The following is an 18,143-nucleotide window of genomic DNA, read 5'->3' as shown; positions in this document are numbered from 1 at the left end:
TTTTTTTTCCCAGGCTCTTTGGGTCTGGTATAGATTTTAAGGGAAACTCCATGGCAAAATAAAAAAACGGCATAGGCCCCCCCCCACAAAATCTATACCAGGCTCTTTGGGTCTGGTATAGATTTTAACCTCCTTGGCGGTATGATTATGTCAGGAATTATGTACCAGAAGCGGTACAATTTTTTGCATGGAAATTTGGCGTTATGTTTTATAGGCCTACAATTCTTAGTAATTACTGATTTAAACCTGACCAAAACAAGACTCTAGTAGACATCCCAGATGTGATAAATTTGAAACACGAACGCATGAATTATAATCTAATCAATAATATAATTTTTTATATATACAGTATATATATATATATATATATAATATTATATAATAAAATTATATTATTGATTAGATTATAATTCATGCGTTATATTATGTGTATATATACATGTGTGTATATATATATATATATATATATATACAGTGGGTACGGAAAGTATTCAGACCCCCTTAAATTTTTCACTCTTTGTTATATTGCAGCCATTTGCTAAAATCATTTAAGTTCATTCTTCTTCCTCATGAATGTACACATAGCACCCCATACTGACAGAAAAACACAGAATTGTTGACATTGTTGCAGATTTATTAAAAAAGAAAAACTGAAATATCACATGGTCCTAAGTATTCAGACCCTTTGCTGTGACACTCATATATTTAACTCCTTCATTTGAGTCCAGCTGTGTTTGATTATACTGATTGGACTTGATTAGGAAAGCCACACACCTGTCTATATAAGACCTTCCAGATCACAATGCATGTCAGAGCAAATGAGAATCATGAGGTCAAAGGAACTGCCTGAAGAGCTCAGAGACAGAATTGTGGCAAGGCACAGATCTGGCCAAGGTTACAAAAAGATTTCTGCTGCACTTAAGGTTCCTAAGAGCACAGTGGCCTCCATAATCCTCAAATGGAAGACGTTTGGGACGACCAGAACCCTTCCTAGAGCTGGCCATCCGGCCAAACTGAGCTATCGGGGGAGAAGAGCCTTGGTGAGAGAGGTAAAGAAGAACCCAAAGATCACTGTGGCTGAGCTCCAGAGATGCAGTCAGGAGATGGGAGAAAGTTGTAGAAAGTCAACCATCACTGCAGCCCTCCACCAGTCGGGGCTTTATGGCAGAGTGGCCCGACGGAAGCCTCTCCTCAGTGTAAGACACATGAAAGCCCGCATGGAGTTTGCTAAAAAACACCTGAAGGACTCCAAGATGGTGAGAAATAAGATTCTCTGGTCTGATGAGACCAAAATAGAGCTTTTTGGCTTTAATTCTAAGCGGTATGTGTGGAGAAAACCAGGCACTGCTCATCACCTGTCCAATACGGTCCCAACAGTGAAGCATGGTGGTGGCAGCATCGTGCTGTGGGGGTGTTTTTCAGCTGCAGGGACAGGACGACTGGTTGCAATCAAGGGAAAGATGAATGCGGCCAAGTACAGGGATATCCTGGACAAAAACCTTCTCCAGAGTGCTCTGGACCTCAGACTGGGCCGAAGGTTACATAGTTACATAGTTAGTGAGGCTGAAAAAAGACACAAGTCCATCCAGTTCAACCTATGATGTGTGTGTGTGTTTGCTAACCGTACATTGTATACCCCTGTATGTTGTGGTCTTTAAGGTGTCCATCCAATAGTTTTTTGAAACTATCAAGGCTCCCCGCTGATACGACTGCTTGCGGAAGAGAATTCCACATCCTTACTACTCTTACAGTGAAGAACCCCTTACGCACTTTAAGGTTAAACCGCCTTTCCTCAAGTTTTAGTGAGTGGCCACGTGTCTTATTGTATTCCCTTACTCTGAATAGTTTGTTCCTTATGCTAGGGTCGCCAGTACAGTATTTGTACATTGATATCATATCCCCCCTCAATCGTCTCTTCTCCAGAGAGAATAAGTTCAGTGCTTGTAGTCTTTCCTCATAGCTGATGTCCTCCATTCCCCTAATTATTTTTGTTGCCCTTCTCTGGACTTTCTCCAGTTCCAGCACATCCTTCCTGAGGACCGGTGCCCAGAACTGGACAGCATACTCCAGATGTGGCCGGACCAGAGTTTTGTAGAGTGGAAGAATAATCTCTTTATTTCTGGAGTGAATCCCCTTTTTTATACAACCCAGTATTCTGTTGGCTTTGCTTGCAGCGGCTTGGCATTGCATGCCACTTCCAAGCCTGTTGTCTACCAGTACCCCCAGGTCCCTTTCCATCCTAGACTCACCCAGAGGTTCCCCCCCTAGTGAGTAGCTTGCTTTCTGGTTACTGGCCCCCAAGTGCATTACTTTACATTTTTCTACATTAAACCTCATCTGCCATGTAGTTGCCCACCCCGTTATTTTGTTCAGGTCTGCTTGCAAGATTTCCACATCCTGTATAGAAGATATTGGCATGCCTAATTTAGTATCATCTGCAAATACTGAGATTGTACTAGATATCCCCTCCTCTAGATCATTTATGAATAAATTAAACAGGATTGGTCCCAGGACAGAACCCTGGGGGACCCCACTTTCCACACCCGCCCACTCAGAGTACTCCCCATTAATCACCACCCTCTGGACTCTCCCCTGGAGCCAGTTCTCTATCCAGGTACTCACCTTATGGTCCATACCTACCTTCCTTAGTTTGTACAGTAAGCGTTTGTGGGGAACGGTGTCAAAGGCCTTTGCAAAGTCCAGATACACCACATCCACAGGCTTACCTTTATCTAAGTGGCAGCTCACTTCATCGTAGAAGGTTAATAGATTGGTTTGGCATGAACGATTTTTCATGAATCCATGCTGATTACTACTTATAATACCGTTTTCATTACTAAAGTCTTGTATGTGGTCCCTTATCATCCCCTCCAAAATTTTGCAGACTACTGATGTTAGGCTGACCGGCCTATAGTTACCCGGGATATATCTCGGCCCCTTTTTAAATATTGGTACCACGTTGGCTTTTTTCCAATCAGCTGGCACCATACCTGTCTGTAAACTATCCTATAAGATCAAGAATAATGGTCTGGCAATCACCTGGCTGAGCTCATTAGGAACCCTTGGGTGCAAGCCATCCGGTCCCGGGGATTTATTTATGTTAAGTTTCTCTAGTTTAGCTCTAAGTCTATCCTCTGTTAGCCATGGCGGCACTTCCTGAGGTGTATTATTTAGTTCGGCCTTACAAGCTGGGTTCGTGTAGCCCCCCGATTCCTTTGTGAAGACTGAAGAAAAGAAATTATTTAACACTTCCGCCTTTTCTCTGTCCTCTGTGGCCATTTTTCCTTTATCATCTTTTATGGGGCCAATGTGTTCTGGCCTCGCTTTCTTACTGTTTATATACTTAAAGAACTTCTTGGGGTTCTTTTTACTCTCCTCCGCTATATGTCTCTCGTGTTCTATTTTAGCCGCCCTGATTTCATCTTTACATTTCTTATTACACTCTTTGTAGTGCTTAAATGCTGCCAATGACCCCTCAGTCTTGTATTTTTTGAAGGCCTTTTCTTTAGCTCTAATATACATTTTTATGTTGGAGTTTAGCCACCCAGGGTTTAGTTTTGCTCTTTTAAATTTATTTCCCTGTGGAATGCACTGGCCCACCCCCTTGTTAAGTATGCTCTTGAAGCACTCCCATTTTTCCTCCGTGTTCTTTGTTCCCAGGGTTCTATCCCATTTGATATTTTCTAGCAGCGAGCGCAGTTTAGGGAAATTGGCTCTTTTGAAATTCAGTGTCCTTATATTACCCTTGTGTTTCCTATTACTGTAATTAATACTGAAACCAATTGACCTATGGTCACTGTTCCCCAAGTTGTCCCGTATTTCTATATCCGTGAGCAGGTCTGTATTGTTGGTAATCAGTAGGTCAAGTACCGCATTGTTTCTTGTCGGTGCATTCACCATCTGACCCATGAAATTGTCCTGCAAAACATTTAGGAACTGCCTAGCCTTGGCTGAATGCGCGGTTCCTTCTGCCCAGTCTATATCAGGATAATTAAAGTCCCCCATTATAATTACATTTCCCATCCTTGCTGCCAATCCTATCTGTAAAATGAGGTCCACCTCACCCTCCTCCCTCTGGTTGGGGGGCCTATAGCATACGCCCAATATTACCTTCCCCACCGTGCCTTCCCTTTGAAGCTCTACCCATAGGGATTCTGCTTCGTCCATAGCTCCATTATTAATATCATCCCTCATATTTACCTGTATACTGTTCTTAATATACAAACATACCCCTCCCCCTTTTTTACCCTCTCTATCTCTGCGATAAAGGGAATACCCCTGAATGGTCGCCATCCAGTCATGAGAGCTGTCAAACCAAGTCTCAGTTATCCCCACAAAATCTAAGTCCTCCTCAAACATCAGCAGCTCCAGCTCTCCCATCTTGTTGGCCAGGCTTCTGGCATTGGTATATAAGCCTCGTAATTTTGATGTTTTTAGGCTGCTCTCTTGATTTTTCCCCGTACCCACCCTGGGTATAGGAGCTCCGAACACCCTACCGCTAATGCCCCCATTTCTGCCCTCTGAAGCTTGCTTTCCACTGGCTAATTCTACATCTGTACCCTCCCCCCCATTCCCTAGTTTAAAAGCCCCTCTAACTTTTTGGCCATCCTCGCACCCAGTACGGCTGCACCCACCCCATTTAGGTGCAATCCGTCCCTACCAAAGAGCCGGTGACCGACTGAGAAGACGGCCCAGTTCTCCAGGAACCCGAAACCCTCCTTACTACACCAGCTCCTCAGCCACTCGTTAACTTCCCTAATCTCCCGCTGCCTCTCTGGTGTGGCTCGAGGTACCGGTAGTATTTCGGAAAATACTACCTTGGAGGTCCTAGTCCTCAACTTAGCGCCTAAGTCCCTGAAATCGTTTAGGACTCTCCGTCTTCCTCTGCCTATGTCATTGGTACCCACGTGTACCATGACAGCTGGGTCTTCCCCAGCCCCACCCAATAATCTGTTCACCCGATCCGCGATGTGCCGAACCCGAGCGCCCGGCAAACAACAGACTGTTCGGCGCACACGGTCTTTGTCACAGATTACACTGTCTGCCCTTCTAATAATTGAGTCCCCTACCACCAGCACCTGTCTATCCTTTCCCTTTCTCCCGGCCTCACTGGAGGAGTTCTTCCCCTGGCAGCTAGGGGTGTCGCTCTGCTCCAGCAATGCTGGTCCCTGACTGGTTTCCCCAACATCACACAACGGGGCGTATCTATTGGGGTGCTCCAGCCCAGGATCAGCCTCCTTGACTTGTCCCCTTCTACCCCTCCTAACTGTCACCCCTCTGCTCTGCTCTGATGCCTGCACCTCCGATACTCCGCCCACCTCTGTGCAGGCCCCTGCCTGCACCTGATTGGTACAATCCTGGCTCTCCTCCGGTATGGACATTCGTCTCAGTGTTGCCAGCTGCTTCCCTAGATTCAGGACCTGAGCTTCCAGGGAAGCAACGTGCTCACATTTTGCGCATTTGTATTCGCCCTCGATCACATGACCGAGGAACGCATACATATCACAAGATGTACACCGAATCGCATCTCCACACCCGCCGGGCATTGTACCTACTATCTAATCTAATGGGGATTCAGCGATTTAAGTCTATCCTATGTGGCTATTTCCTGGCTTCCTAACGCTACCTTCTCACCCTCTGGTATTCCGCTCCACTCACTTGACACCGGTCAGTCACCCAACACTCACAATCTCACAGCCCGGTCAGACGCACAACGCTGAGTCGCACGGCCCGGTCAGACGCACAACACTAAGTCGCACAGCCCGGTCAGACGCACAACATTCAGTCGCACAGCCCGGTCAGACGCACAACACCGAGTCGCACAGCCCGGTCAGACGCACAACACCGAGTCGCACAGCCCGGTCAGACGCACAACACCGAGTCGCACAGCCCGGTCAGACGCACAACACCGAGTCGCACAGCCCGGTCAGACGCACAACACCGAGTCGCACAGCCCGGTCAGACGCTCAACACTGAGTCGCACAGCCCGGTCAGACTCACAACACTGAGTCGCACAGCCCGGTCAGACGCACAACACCGAGTCGCACAGCCCGGTCAGACGCACAACACTCAGTCGCACAGCCCGGTCAGACGCACAACACTCAGTCGCACAGCCCGGTCAGAAGCACAACACCGAGTCGCACAGCCCGGTCAGACGCACAACACCGAGTCGCACAGCCCGGTCAGACGCACAACACTCAGTCGCACAGCCCGGTCAGACGCACAACACTCAGTCGCACAGCCCGGTCAGAAGCACAACACCGAGTCGCACAGCCCGGTCAGACGCACAACACCGAGTCGCACAGCCCGGTCAGACGCACAACACCGAGTCGCACAGCCCGGTCAGATGCACAACACCGAGTCGCACAGCCCGGTCAGGCGCACAACACCGAGTCGCACAGCCCGGTCAGACGCACAACACTCAGTCGCACAGTCTGGTCAGACGCACAACACTGAGTCGCACAGCCCGGTCAGACGCACAACACTGAGTCGTACAGCCCGGTCAGACGCACAACACCGAGTCGCACAGCCCAGTCAGACGCACAACACCGAGTCGCACAGCCCGGTCAGACGCACAACACTCAGGTAGTGATAGGTACTCCCAGACACTCAGGTAGCAACAGATACTCCCAGATACTCAGGCACTCACAGGTACTCAGGTGCTCCCAGATACTCAGGCACTCACAGGTACTCAGGTGCTCCCAGATACTCAGGTACTCACAGGTACTCAGGTGCTCCTAGATACTCAGGTGCTCACAGGTACTCAGGTACTCACAGGTACTCACAGGTACTCACAGGTACTCAGGTACTCACAGATACTCAGGTGCTCACAGGTACTCAGGTACTCACAGGTACTCACAGGTACTCACAGGTACTCACAGGTACTCAGGTGCTCCCAGATACTCAGGCGCTCCCAGATACTCAGGCACTCACAGGTACTCAGGCGCTCCCAGATACTCAGGTACTCACAGGTACTCAGGCGCTCCCAGATACTCAGGTACTCAGGTACTCACAGATACTCACAGATACTCAGGTACTCACAGGTACTCACAGGTACTCAGGTACTCACAGGTACTCACAGGTACTCAGGTACTCACAGGTACTCACAGGTACTCAGGTACTCACAGGTACTCACAGGTACTCAGGTACTCACAGGTACTCACAGGTACTCACAGGTTTACCTTCCAACAAGACAATGACCCTAAGCACACAGCTAAAATAACGAAGGAGTGGCTTCACAACAACTCCGTGACTGTTCTTGAATGGCCCAGCCAGAGCCCTGACTTAAACCCAATTGAGCATCTCTGGAGAGACCTAAAAATGGCTGTCCACCAACGTTTACCATCCAGCCTGACAGAACTGGAGAGGATCTGCAAGGAGGAATGGCAGAGGATCCCCAAATCCAGGTGTGAAAGACTTGTTGCATCTTTCCCAAAAAGACTCCTGGCTGTATTAGATCAAAAGGGGGCTACTACTAAATACTGAGCAAAGGGTCTGAATACTTTGGACCATGTGATATTTCAGTTTTTCTTTTTTAATAAATCTGCAACAATGTCAACAATTCTGTGTTTTTTCTGTCAGTATGGGGTGCTATGTGTACATTCATGAGGAAGAAGAATGAACTTAAATGATTTTAGCAAATGGCTGCAATATAACAAAGAGTGAAAAATTTAAGGGGGTCTGAATACTTTCCGTACCCACTGTATATATGTGTGTATATATATATATATATATGCGTGTGTGTGTGTGTATATATATATATATATATATATATATATATATATATATATATATATATATATACACATATATACATATATATATATATATATATATATATATATAATATAACATAAATGTTATGTGTTTATATTTTGTGCAACATTTGAATTTCCCTCCCAGTTCCGCTCCCATGCACCATTGCTGCTCCAGGAAGTCATCAGACCGACGGACGAGCGGCGGGGATCTCGGCTAGCGATCACAGCAATGGGAGATCATCGCTGGATCGCCAGGAGAAGGTAAGGGACACCGCTGCACGCTCTGCACATCCACCCCGAGCGTGACTCGGGGATACCGATAGTAGCATAAAAAATCCACCCCGAGTCACGCTCGGGGATACCGCTAAGGGGGTTAAGGGAAACTCCACGGCAAAAAAAAAAACAGCATAGCCCCCCCCCCCCCCAAATCTATACCAGGCCCTTTGTGTCAAGGTCTTACCTTGCCTTCCTGTTGGCAGGCATCTTGGACATGTGCAGATTGCTGCCTCTTATAAACTCTGTTTGCACAATCACTTGCCTGCTGCCTGGGCGTCCCACAGTGATGATGTTGCACACCTGACTATATATATCACCTGGTGGGTTGCAGTCCTTGTCCTTGTGTTTGTTCTCCAAGGTGCATCACTGCTAGCAGTCTTCTGTTCTCCGTGTTCCTCCATGCATGAGCTGACTTGGCTGATGACTTTTCTAGTTCTCAATTCCGCATCAGCAGACGATCCTGCATTGGCAGATGACCCAGCATCAGCAGACTACCCACTTCTGGACTCGACCCCGGCTTGGATGACTACCCGCTTCTGGACTTGACCCTGGCTGTTCCTGATTTCGCTCCTCACTCTTGCTGTGCGTTTATTGTTGTTTGTTCTAATAAACTGCTTTATTTTACTTGCATCTTCATGTGGTCTGTTTTCTTGGCACCCTGACACATGGTCTTTTGGTCCTTTGCTGAGTTACCCTTAGAATCCTCTGCTAATTTTGATGGTGACAAGAGCTACTGAGATGAAAACACAGCCATCTTTTCAGATCCCTGAATAGGGCATATATAGAAAAAAAATATTACTGAAATAACTTTTGATATACACAATATGAATAGAAATCATATATTGCTAAGAAAATTAAATGTGTTCCATTTACCTATTTGGCGTCTTCTCATACATCATTGTAATCAATTAAAAAAAAAAACATTCAGAAGATGGCAGGATCGCCTCCTGAATGCCTGGAAGCCAATACTCTACTATGGACGGCTTTTGAGTGAGTGGTAGAAATTGCCATTTGTATGAGCAGGGCTGCTGATAGAAATCGCGGGGCCCCGTAAAGACTACCTGACAGGGCCCCCCCCCCCGAGAAAATATTAAGGCTCCATTCACATATAGGCATCTAGCTATCATTACTAGCAGGCACAAATACAACATAACTCACATAATTCCTGCTAAATCTAAAAGAAAATAAATAAAAATGAAGATGAAATGAAAAAAATATACAGGCTGGCCAGTTGGAGCTCCAGGATCAGAGAGACAGAAACAAAGTTAGAGATAAACTCAGGAGCAGAGATAATATTACAGCCAGGGCAGGGAGGGGGGCCCACACAGGGAGGGGAATTAGTGAGGGACAACTGTACCTTTCTCAGCAAATAAAAGCTGGCAGCAGGGAGAGAGTATAGCTTTCAGCTGCTGGAGGAAGAGTTCTGTATTTGTTGTCCATCACTAATCCCCTCCCCTGTGTGGGACCCCCTGTGTGCTCGGGCCCCCTACAAGAGGACCTTCCTCTATCAGTGGCCCTGTGTATGAACCTAGCCTTACTTCTTCACTATCAGAGAGATTCATTCCCAGTCACCTCACTGATGGATCATGGTCATTATAGGCTGAAATACCATTACTAGTAATAAAAGCAGAACTGCTAGCCAAGTATAGCTAATGGCTAAGTAGAACGCATTACAATATTGGCATTTATAAATTGTTACACGTTTAGTTTTTTTCTTTTTTTTTTAGAAAAGAAAGAGCACATAGACTTAAAGGAGTATGGCCAAAGCTCTTTTGGCCATACTTCTATTGATCACTTAGTTTTGCACCCCATGACCCAGCTTCAGCAGATGGCAAGCTAATTCCCACTGTCTGATGACATCACAGAGCCAGTCTAGGCTTTGCAGGAATCCAGACAATAATGTGGGGATCCGCCCAGATGCTTGATTGACAACTGGCTCAGCCTCTCAGCGTGCCGCTGAAAGCCTCAGCCAGCTGCTCCCACCCCCTGCACAGTCCAGTGCTACAGCGAGTGCTGGAGGGGCACAGCACAGAGCAGTGATTGACAGTCACCACGCCCATAGCAAACCTGAGAACTGAGAGATCAGTGGTCTGTGATAACTCAGTTCTCGGTGTATAGCTGGTGGAGATCTGATCGGATTCGTGCTGCAGCATCCAGGTGAGGATGTATGTTTGTTATTCTTTTATTCCCATACATCTCTTTTAATGCAAAATTTGAAACGTTTTATTAAAATTAAATCGATTAAAATCACAAGCAAGTTGATTTGACCGTAAATCAAGATGATATTGAAGTGTACTACTTAATACCTATTACCCTGAGAACAAAGATGGAGCAAGAAACCTCACTTCTAACAACGAATGCCGGTAACATTATTACAATTTCTCCTGAATATAATAATATGTGTATAAAAAATATATACATAATATATATAATATGGTCCATATCATTATTTCATGGGCAATGCCCTCTTCCCAGATTATTTTATACCTCCCAACCGAAATTATAAAGAGGGACATCCTTTAACACAAAGGCAAAGGTAACAACCGTGCCTTGGCCCATCTACAGTACATGGACCAAAAAGGAAATGATTGTCTAAACAACACAAGAGTATTTTAATCTCTATTTTTCATTTATATTGGCTTTTTAAAATAACAAATGCACTAATATAGAGGATGGATAAAACGTTTGTGCAGAAGAACACTTTTGGTAGTAAATTAGTACATTTTGTATAGAGATGTGCACATCAGACCAGAGGGACTTGGTCTCAAAAGAGAGATATATATCCTCAAAATGAGGGAATGTTGGGAGATATGGTAATACATACAGTATATGTACACACACACACGCACTACTGTGCAAAAGTTTTAGGCAGGTGTAAAAAAAATTGTAAATTAGCCTCTTGCCGACCACCCACCATAGTATTACTGCGGCAGGGTGGCTCAGCTGCGCAAAATCACGTAGTACTACGTGATTTCATGTACGAGGTCTCGGCGGTGCGCACGCGCCGCCGGAGCTGCGCTCCCACTGTGATTAGATCCCACTGTGAGGCAGATCATCAGACAAACTGACAGAAGACCCATCTGCTTATGTAAACAAAGCAGGCGAGTCCTCTGTCAGACAGGCAGGGAGAGATCAGGAGTTTCAGTTAAGCTGAAACCCCAATCTCTCTGTGCCTGTCACAGAACCCTTCCCCCCACAGTCAGTAAGCATATTTAGGCATACATTAACCTCTTTGATCACCCCCAGTGTTAACCCCTTCCCTTCCCGTGTCATTTATACAGTAACAGTGCATAATATTTAGCACTGATTACTGTTTTAATGTCACTGGTCCCCAAAAAGTGTCAAAAATGTTAGTTAGGGGCCCGATCTGTCCGCCACAATGTCGCAGTCCCGCCAAAAAATGCTGATCACCGCCATTACTAATAAAAACAAAAAATACATAAAAATTCCAAAAATCTATACGGTAGTTCGTAAACGCTATAACTTTTGCGCAAACCAATTAAAATATGCTTTTTGGGATTTTTTGTTACCAAAAATATGTAACAGAATACAAATTGGTCTAAACTGATAAAAAAAATGTGATTCTTAATTTTTTTTTTATTGTGAACGTTTTATAGCAGAAAGTAAAAAATATGGCGTTTTTTTCAAAATTGTCGCTATTTTTTTGTTTATAGTGCAAAATCTAAAAACCGCAGAGGTGATCGAAAACCACCAAAAAATAGCTCTATTTGTGGGGAAAAAAGGACATCAATTGTATTTGGGTACAGCGTCGCATGACCGCTCAATTTTGTGTTAAAATAACGCAGTGCCAAATCACAAAAAAGGCCTGGTCATTAAGGGGGTAAAACCTTCCAGAGCTGAAGTGGTTAAGAATGCTTTCAGAAATAAAAGTGTAATGATTTATTTTTATCAATTAACAAATTGGAACATTTTTGTAGATGTTCTACTGGTTTCTGCCAAATCTGTGCTGATGGCACTGCTGGACATTCTCTGATGTCAAAGGGAAATAAGCATGATGTTTTTTTCATCTGCTGTTTCTATGGCTGACTACTGTGTCTATGGTCCTCAATGTTGCTGTTTCTTTGTGTTTCTTCAAAAGTGCTTAAACAGCACATCTTGAAACCCCAATGTTTTAAAATATTTGCCTGGGAGAGACCTTGCTGATGCAGTATAACCACCTTGTTGCTGTGCTCAGTCTTGCCATGACATATGACCCATGACACGACCCTACCTTAGTAGCCGAGTTTGGCTGTTCCTCACCCAGCTTTTTGCTCCTACACAGCTGTTTCTGTTTACGTTAATAACTGTTTTTCAACCTACATATGAAATTGATGATCATTAGCACCTGCTTGGTATATATGGTTATTCAATAAACTGACTCTAATCTTCTAAAATGCTGTTTTGAAGCCAAAGGGCAGTCACACCTAATATTGATTTGATATAGATTTTTCTTCTGTTCACTCACTTTGAAGTTTGTAAATTGATAAAAATAAACAATTAAAATATATAAAATGTATATTTTTAAAGCATTCTTACTTTGCAGCATTCCTTTGCAGCTGCCTAAAACTTTTTCACAGTAATATATAAATAAATATATATATATATATATATATATATATATATATATATATATATATATATATATATATATATATATGTATATATATATATATATATATATATTAGATAGATAGATAGATAGATAGATAGATAGATAGATAGATAGATAGATAGATAGATAGATAGATAGATAGATAGATAGATAGATAGATAGATAGATATGTATATATATATACATACATATCTATATATATATACTGTATGTGTGTATGTATCTGATCTTTTATGAAAAGATTATATTTTAAGAAGACTTAGCATTTCACTGAAGCAGCAATTATGTCAAGTGTATGAGAGGCCGTGCTGCCCCGCTCCACAAAGGTGTTTTATTTTGACTCTAAACATGGCTTCTAGCTAGTATTATTACAGCAATAAAAACAGATACATGACTGAAAATGGAAGTGAAGCATACTTCCTTTCATCAAGTCAGATTGCAGACTTTAATCTTTGTAAACCACTTGTTCAAATGACTTTTTCATATCCTTTTAAAGTCTGTACAACGTACACATTTTTTCCTAATAATGATTTGTTAATTTTGCATGGAAACAATTCTGCCGGGGTTATAAGAAAAAGATATCATTAAAAAGGTGAAAGAGCTATTACGCTGAAGTTTTCAGAAAAAATAAATACACTATCACAAGACCTTGAGCAGATTTTTCTAGCCTGTGACACAAAAAAACGTTCCTATAAAAACGTTTGACCAAATGACACATAAATCATTTCATTTGCTTAGTGTCAGATCTGTTTATTTGTGTTGGGAGTGATCCTTTGATCCCTCTGATCAAACAACGACCTCTTGTCAAACGCTGCTCTGTGTCAAGTACTTGCTCTCAAATAAATATTCAATATACTGATGTCATAAAAATTGCTACCAATAATTGGGCCTCGACTAAAAAGGCATTACAATTAAACATTTGATTGAACCCAGATCTTTAATCAACTGGTTTATCTGTTTTTACAGAGCAGGTCTCTTATTTTACTCCTACGGTTCAGTAAGGGAGTTCTGAGAGGCAATTTGCATGCTAACTGAACGCATGCTTCATGTAGATGACTTGGGACATCTGTTTCTGATTGTTTACCTCCTGGCTCTTCAGACTAATGTATGAAAATGCAAAAGGTAAAGGCAAATGAATGTCCAAGGCAGAAAAAAAATGATCACAGTTAACTCTTTCACCAGCAGACTAAACTATGCTAGACTTTGGGGGTGTAGCAGAGAGGAAGATTTTTTCGAGTTGTTGGGTTTCAGAATTCAGTTTATTTTTGTACATTTTGCTCTAATGTCCGCTTGCTTTGGTAAAGGATGTCTCAAACGGTACAACAAACAATCTATTGCTCCTATTTGCACATAAATGTTGATTGGTAAAGATTTTACATAGAATCGGGCTCTGTCTCCAGGTTGCATAGCAGGCAAGATGAGAAAAACTCCATGCAACCTCTTCCTCTGATTCATTCTGTATGTTACCCGCTGCCAGCTGAAAAACAGTGGAGAGCTGGCAGCAGTTCCTACAGGGGAGGTACACCTGTCTGTCCCGCCATATGCCTGCCTCGGCAGTGGTGCACCTTCCACCCCTGTCTTCCTGTCCAAACAGACTTTGTCTTTCTGTTCCCCATGTCTTTGTACGCTATTTATACTAGTGCCAGAACTCGTTTTTGGCACTGGAAAAACAAGTTAAAAGTCAAGTTTGCACACATATTGCTAAGCTAAAAAGTTTTTTATAACATTTATAGAGGTTGCAAACCCTTGTTTTTTTTGTTTTTTTTAAATAAAAATAACAGACATGTCTATACTTACCTGCTCTGTGCAATCGTTATGGCGGGTGTAGGGATGACATCACTCCTGCGAATGGGCAGGAATCAGTCATCCCGGCACACAGGGACTGTGCGGGCACTGTATGTGGAACTGCCAATGCACAGCTCAGTTTACATGCCAGGGAACTCTGCGAGCAGGTAGGTAGGTGTATTTTATTGCAGAAGAGACATTGCATGTCTCTTCTGAAATAAAAAGCCTGCCTGCTTGTACTGTGTGAAAGGGGACCTTTAGGTAAATTTTAAAGCATATATAAGCCCAAAGACAAAAATGTAATATATTGCAGCTTACCAGTCCTTAGGTGTTACTTTTTGAGCTTACCAATCCTCAGATGTTACATTTTTGTTGTTAGGTAAAGGAAAACTACACCTAACTTTTAGAAAAATGATTTAACATGCAACCTCACTAACTTACTGTGACACAACCTAACTCCAAATCATGAATCTCATAACCTCCTTCTCTATCACTTAACACTTTCTGGCCTAGGGCCAGATTTACCATTAGGCCAAGTAGACCTTTGCTTACAAGGAGCAGAAACTAACAGGCTAATGGACAGTCTTTTCCCCATTGTCAGTAGAAATGCAGCCAATGTACTATACATTTATTTACATATTATCACATTATCCTAAGCCATTTTCGGACCAGTTAGGTTAGAAAGTGCAATATACTTTTCCTATGCATGCTTACCTTACCCCGTATCAAATCCTTCCCAAAAATGTTAATAATAAACAGCCATTTACCATTTTGCTGGCTCACTATCATCTTAAAAATCTGCTCCTGTGAGATGGATTGACCCGTCTGCTCAACACACAGCAGGTCTCCAAATAGCACCCTCTAGTAGTGTTGGCCAGAAATGTATATATATATATATATATATATATATATATATATATATATATATATATATATATTATGCAATATACATATTGTAGTCCTCCTGAGCATGATATAAAAAAAAAACACAATATACTTTCTTAAACATTGCATCCACACACATGTATAAGAATGTGTGAAATTTAGTGAAGAAGTTAGAAAGTGTGTACAATATTGCTTTTTCGTATCTCTCATGAGATGCATTTTTCCCTAAAGGTAATTGTTTTTTTGAAGTTTTTTGTTTTTTTTTGGTTTCAATATGTTTATTTGAAGAAATGTTCGGTAGGTTACAGCAATGCCTTAACGTAGGCAACCGAAATCCAAACAGAAAATGTAACAAGGCAAATAAGTGCATAAAACCAATTTCCATGCAGAGATAAACGGTACAATGAAGGGTTAAGGACAATCAAAGTAAAACACAGACATCAAAAAGGGCCATAAACCTCGGCTGAAAATTCGTTCATGACCCTGCACTCCGCATCAGGAAATTCCAACATTATAGGGGTCCCGTAAGTCTAAGGGATCCCAAAAACAGGGGTAAGGCAGCCCAAGAGGACCGCCCACCCAAAAGATATAGGTAGAGAGAGAATAGTGAAGGGATAGAAAAGGAGAGGAAAGAGAAGGGGGAGAAGAAAGAAGGAAAAAAAAAAAACGGTAATCGTTTTTAATTTGTTTTCAGAGTGGTGGTGAATCATTTCACCAGCTTTATCTGGAACACCACTCTGAGTCGAATGATCGTTAAAGGTAGTCATACATGTACAGCAGAGCAGAGAGCGGCCAGCAGAGTCTAGATGACTGATGAGATTGATTAGCCTGGCTGAGAATCGCTGCCCTTGTCGGATAAGCAGGAATCCATAAGATACATCTCAAGGCTGTATGATTGGTGTTCGGAGTATGTGGCAAAGAGTCTTGAGGATTTCATTGTTAATCAAAAGTGCATTTTGACCACTATCTACTAGCGGCCATATATTTCTGGCAAGCCCCTGCCTGCTACACTTGGGTGGCGTGATCCTTCCTTGGGTTTCTGGATGATTTTGAGCTTTTTCTGTTGATACCCCTGCACTGAACTTAGAAGGACTTCTTTTCTGCCACTGTGATTCACCTCCATTCTTTATTTGAAACTGGCATCTAATTTATCTTACTCTGAGGATTGGGATCCATATGTTTATTTAAATTGAGCCAATTCCTGAATTTTGCTGTTTATCTTGGTCCCAGGTCTTTTATGCACCATATGTTATTCACATTCATAAATATTCTTTGGGGTTTATTGCACATGATTTGTTTGTTCTTTGTATAAGATTTATATGCACTGACTGTCTGAAAATGCCTATTTTTAGGATTAATCTTTGTTTATGATTTATAGAACTGTACATTTTTGGTTTTCAATGCGTGTATAGCAGCCTGAATCTCCTCTTCCAACTGTTTTCTGACAGCTGTCACCTGCAGCTGTGAGAATACCCAAAGCATCTGATTGCATACAGTCACTGTGCTGCTGACAGTTTTTCACTGGGCTTCCTAAACAAAAATTGATTGAAAAATCGACTTTTATTGAGTTGAATGGTGCCATCAAGCCCAACAGGGATCTGTATTTTATCCAATTTAGCAGGAATTAAAGTTGTTCATGGTAGTGGCAGGTTTATCAAGAAAAGACTTTGTGCACACCAAAAGTTCTGACTGTAAGAAAGAAAGAAACCAACAAAACAAAAAATCTGTGTATTTTCTTTTCATCCTTAACACATATTGATTAACTTTGAATGAATGAGTCTTATAAGGCTGGCTATACATAGGCAAATTACAGCAAGTACGGCCTTCTACAAACAGCCCATGTAGGGTTAAGTCAAATACAATAGAAGTTCTTTAAACTCTCAGATATGCTTGTTATCAGACACAGATTTTCCAATAGCTTTTGGTATATAAAAGTAAAGAATGAGAATTTATAGTTTCCATCTGAGTATACACAGTATAAACAGTTCTTATCCGATAAATAATTGGTACCATTGATAATTATGTAAAGGATCTTTTTTATAGTTATATTTTTCCCTGACATAGAATAGTTACATCTGCTTCTTTGGTTCCCTGCAGAAAATCCAAGACAGAACAAAACTTGTTAAAAGATAATCTGCCTGCTATCATCTTTCCACCAGCTCAGGAGTTGGCAGCAGAGAAAGAGAATAGAAATTCCAATTTGCTGAAACGTAAATTCTTATTATAAGTGATGACGGTGACTGTAGGCTGATACACTGATATGTGGTACAAGTGTTAGAAGGACATCATGGTACACTTTAATACTTTGATGTACTACCACAAAACAAGGGGGATGAGCTAGCCCAGTGATATCATAATCTGCGAATACATCTTTTCATATCAGAAATCATTTGTAAATACCATGTGGTAAGACACAACTGCTTTTTTTAAAGGACTTTTTTTTTAAGAGAACTTTTACTGTAGAAATAAATCATTTATAATAAACATTACAAAACCTTGGTCTGCCCACATCTGGAGTATTCTGTCCAGTTCTGGTCACCAATCCTCAGAAGGGATGTGCTGGAACTGGAGAGAGTCCAAAGAAGGGCAACTAAACTAATTACGGGAATGGAGGACCTTAACTATGAGGGGCGACTACAAGCACTTAAATTATTCTCCCTGGAGAGGAGACACCTGAGAGGGGACATGATAGCGATTTACAAATACCTTAATGGTGATCCCAGCATAGGAAAAAAACGATTTAGTCTCAAGGAGTGCAAGAAGACACGTGGCCACACAATAAGATTAGAGGAGAGTCAGTTTAACCTTAAGCTGCGTAAGGGGTTCTT

Source organism: Pelophylax lessonae (genome assembly GCF_965119305.1).
Source record: "Pelophylax lessonae genome assembly, chromosome: 5".
NCBI classification, from domain to species: domain Eukaryota; kingdom Metazoa; phylum Chordata; class Amphibia; order Anura; family Ranidae; genus Pelophylax; species Pelophylax lessonae.
Note: the sequence above shows the minus strand (reverse complement) of the source record.